Genomic DNA, 5051 nt, shown 5'->3' with positions numbered 1-5051 from the left:
TGAGATTTCTACAAACCTGATAATTAAGGAATTTTATATTGTTCAATGTAGTAACATGTTTTATGGCAGCGAGATTTGTGCTCCAAATTTGAGCTTCTCGACTTTACACTCAAATATGCTTAGTATTAATTTAATTGGTTTGTTATATATATCCTTAGCACATTGACCTCTTTGACTGCTAATTGTTTGAGTGTTTGTATAATTTCTATATTATTACAAAATTGGGATGCAAATCTTTCACTGGTATAGTTTTGTTAGGCTACCAAATTCATTTCTCATGGGATAGTTAAATTCATATGGGGATTTTGGCGTATAGGTGGGAAAAAAAGAGATAGAAGAACTTAAATGATGTAATATCGTGAGTGGTAATGGAACATTATGAGAACTACATAATTCAAGGTGCATATGAAGTAAAATCTATGACCATAGACATCAAGGACGAAGGGAAAACTTAGCATAATAACTTACAATTCATGTTGTTGTTTCGTTATCTAAGTATGGTCATAAGTTAAAAAAAACAGAAGCTAAATTGGGAATATTAGCTAAAAATAGGTTGTTAACAATTAGAGTACACATCTTTTAAGGGAGTGCATTATTGCAACTAATTTGGAAAATACTATTCCTAGCCAGGCATTGCCTTTGAGTTTGAGTATGAGTGAAGCATCTAGGAGATCTATTGAAGCATGGTGCCTTAGTGTATGAAAATGACAGTTTGTTTGTAGGATCCTAGCCAAGGGGCTTGTATAAAATATTCTTCAAAATGATAAGGATCATCAAATCTAACAATAAACCCTTTTGGAATTGTCTATGGGATATGATTAATCTAAATATTGTAATTAAATATATGGGTTGCAGACTTGTTGGGTGATCTTATCAAACTTTGATCCATAATAACTTTGCTGGAGAGATTGGAAGTTCACATATAATCTGAAAAGGCTTGCTACTTTACATGGAACCATTTAACAATATAATCTGTCATATAATGCAAGGGTGAATGGCAAGAAATGTCATTGTCTTTCTCATTGCTTCTGATTTATCTCTCTATTATGTTGTGGTAATTTTCTTCCACTCAGAAACTCTAGTACTTTTTGGGCCTTGGAATATCTAAGAGTTGAAATGGAAGACTAGAGGAACACAAGGAATCGAGGAAATTCATTTTTGGAATTTCATGGGGAGGGATTTCAGATTTTGGAATAATATTTCTGAACATGAGTGCAACATTTTATTTTGTTGTTAGTATTGTTTTTATGTCATTATGCCTCATATGCTATCACAAATTGGCTTCTTGTTATTATGTCATTTTATGTCATTATGCCTCATATGCTGCGAATTGGCTGCTTGTTATTATGTACTCTAATGACATGAGAATTAAAACAACAGTCAAATTTCCTTCTAGGAAATAGAACAATCTAGCATATACCAAAAAGAAGTCTTTACCAAATGGTGCATCAGTTGAGCTTTAAGCTTTATGCTGGTACATCAGTTGAACTTTATGCTACTGGTAAGTAGGGTGAGGGTGTGAAATTTTGGCAAGTAAAAAAAAGAGACCTTTAGATCCCATTCCCAAAAAGTTGTATTGGGAATTGACTCTTTTCAATAACCACTTCTACTTATCAAAGTTGACAAGGAGGGGGTGTTACAACATGAATTCTGTTGAAATATGCAATTTTTTTGTTGTCTAAAATTCATCGTGTAGCTGCATTTCTTTTTTGTTAATAAATCAATGGCTATAAATGTAATTTTAAGGATTGCCATAACTCTTCACATAATTCTTTAAAGTGTGCTAGCTCAATGGAAGAGCATCTGCCTTACAAGCAGGAGGTTGGTGGTTCGATTCCACTGTGCGCTAACATGAATTCATCAATGATTTTGTATTTTATTTTTAATTAAATGTTTTTTATATCGATTTATTTCAATGGTGAGATATTTTTGGATTCATTGTTTTATATTGTCTCTAAAGAGACAAAAGTGATATTTAAATAAATTTTTTATCGTCTCTAGAGAGACAATAGCTAGTATTAAAGACATATTGTCTCTAATCCGAGTGTTGTCTCTAGAGAGACAAATGAAATTGTCTCCAGAGAGACAATAATGCTTGTGTTATTTATTGTCTTTATAGAGACAATATTTTTTAAGACAATAATTTTTGAGAGACGCGCTTAAAGACAATATTTAATACAATAAACAAGTTTTTTTTTTGTCTTAAGTTAAGACAATTTACCTAAAAATTGTCTCAAATATTGTAGTGACACTTAATGGAATTTATTAATTAACTTATTGATAAGGTTTAATAGTTTAAGGTTTATAATATTTAAATTCGAATAACTTTATAATAATACATTAAGAATATAATAATACTATTGTTCTAATAGTGTTTTTGGGTAACAAATTTTGGGGATTTGCAAAGAAGAGCACCACTCACAAAAGCCAACATAGCGATATTGCATTGAAATTGCAAAGAGGAGAAAATGTGTGACAAATGAAACATGTGTTGATTTTGTGCTTACTAGCCCATAGTAATACATACAAACACATAATTTTTAGTCACCTTGGGTCAACATGTAAACCTATAAATATATCAAGACTGAGGGGTAAAAGACACACCTTTGACACATGTGATACATACACAAATAATCCAAGATACGTAGTTTTGTATTGTAATGATGAATGATTTACTACATTGGTGAGCCACAATGGATATGAATGTAATGGAAGATTCACAGTGATAATAGAAATATATGATTTTGGCCTAATATGTGTATTAGCACAATGTTTAATGCCTTGTCTAGTTTTATGGTAATGTTGCGTTCAAATGTATGCCTATTGATATTAATGTCTAGTTTCTAAGGAATTAGGGTATACATTATTTAGTTTTTGCACACAATATTAATAATATCTTCATTATGAATAATTCTAGCCTAAGGTTCCCTTCTCCTTCATCACTAAAGAAATATTTAGTTTCCTGCAGCTCCCCCTAGATGCCTTGGGTGAGACTCCAGCAACTTAGAGGTGTTGTCGGAAGGGTCTGTGTCTGAAGGGGTTTTAGCTAGAAAATTCTCTCAAACCCTTGGTTAGACCCTTGCACACCAACAAATGGTTCCATTATGTGGACAGAGTTATTTGATTGAAGGGGATGTGGAGGCCTATAAAGGAGGAGATAAAACAATTCGTAGAGAGAAAATAACATGATTTCTTTAGAGAGCATGCCAAATTAACGAATTAGCCCTAATAAATGGATGCAAATGAATGGTTCTAGGGATTTTCACAAAATATTTTTTGCTAAGTTTTTTATTCTTTTGGCTATGTGGATACAGAGGTTGGAAGAAGAGCATGGGACTTGGTGTCCTATTGTACTATGTAGTTGGACACCAAAATTGATCCAGATGATGAACTATGTAAGTAATAAAGTTTCTCGCACGATTTATTTTTAGTGAATAGTGTGTTGGAAGGTTATATTAATGATTTTTTTGTGGAGGGTACTTAATTATATAATCCAACTAAAAGTGAGTTGTTTATGGACTACGATGAATTTCTTTTGAAACCTTTCTTACATGGATAAAATTTTTATCTTGTGATAAATGAGCTATGTCATTAGAATCTTAAATGAGTAGCTAATTTCCTTGTGTGCATGGGGAGATTGGTGGTTGACAAAAGGATGGCCTAAGGAGAAACATGGTAATGCGATTAAGTAAAGAAGCGGCAAAGAACGGATGACTTGATAATGTTAAGGTATTGTAGGGATAAAAGCATAGAGAATTATAGAAGGGTAATAGCATGCACATCGATGCACGAAGGAAGCACAATGAAGGAAGTCAACAAAGTGTTGATTAGTGGAACGATATTTCAATGTAGTAGTGGAATAAGGAAGGGGCCTATATTGGGGCTTGTTACTATAAGAAGGAAAGAAAATGGTAACGGTTGGGATCAATAGGAGTATAGAGGACAAAATGAAGGTGAAATGAGCTCAAACCACCCGCACGATGGAATTCCACTTAATAGAGGTAATGGAATATTGCACAATCTATCCAATGATGGGAGAAGGAATAAACAATAAAATGTTAAACCCATATCAGGATAGCAATATCAACTATATCCCAGTGACATTTCTCATGCCATAACTTGTGTTAAACCCATGACCCCACATGCATCTCCAAGTCAAGAGGGAATGTCACCTGGTAGTTTGTTTCATACATTCACAATAAGTGGAAGAAGTAAGGATACTAATGAAAATAGTCAAATTAGTGGAATGGAGGGACCCAAAGTAAAAAAAATTTAATCAAGAGGAGTATCACTAGGAAGTACCATAAAATACACCATCAATGGTGTTGATCAAACCTTGAGAATGCATGTTTTCCATGTTAGCAAGACAGAGGATCCTAAACAACATGAGTTTGTCTGTGAGTCTATATGGACTATTAAATAGGTTTAGGATGAAGTAATAAAGGTTGAACAGTTGGGAAGTACTTTCAAGGACTACACAGGTCATTGGTAGAGATCATGAAAGAATTGTTAAATGAATTCCAGAAGCCAAAATTCGAATCTTAATATAATACAGATATTAAAGAAATAACATACGTAGCTAATGAATCGGTATGGGACATAAAATAAACATTTAACGTGTTAATAGACCGTTTAGCATTTCACATTCTGGATTTGGAACGCAAGGAATTGTTCATCACAAAATTGTTTCCTTACATACTCATCACTTAGTAGAATATTGTATCGTAGTATGAAGCATTAGACATTTCCATTAAATTGGAATCTTCCCTTTCTATAAGTGAAAATGACATAATAATGGCTCAGGTTCAATCACATTTGGCAGCATTAAGGTTACAATTACAAGATCTAGCAAAGGGCAAGGAAAATTGCGAGTAGGTATACTATAATATATGTATAAAGGAAAGCCAACATAGAAATTAGTGTATAACCATGGTAGATTTATGGCTACATGGGCTGCCAACTCTTTGGCATAGAGAAGGGGCCGGTGGTACAAAATTTGTAGAGTATCAGGTTATTTACTAACATCCTGTCCCATGATACGCAAATACCAA

General features: G+C 33.2%; 1 non-coding gene across 1 annotated transcript; it reads left to right on the top strand.

The window, feature by feature from the left end:
- The first annotated feature begins 1777 nt into the window (after positions 1-1777).
- On the top strand, positions 1778-1849 carry TRNAV-UAC (transfer RNA valine (anticodon UAC)). Its single transcript has one exon. It is a non-coding gene; the product is annotated as a tRNA-Val (tRNA).
- The last annotated feature ends 3202 nt before the right edge of the window (positions 1850-5051 follow it).

This window comes from Pinus tabuliformis, chromosome 3_2 (assembly GCF_031772625.1).
Source record: "Pinus tabuliformis cultivar Carrire ecotype Pingquan chromosome 3_2, CPIR1, whole genome shotgun sequence".
NCBI lineage: Eukaryota > Viridiplantae > Streptophyta > Pinopsida > Pinales > Pinaceae > Pinus > Pinus tabuliformis.
This window is presented reverse-complemented; position numbering and strand designations above follow the sequence as displayed.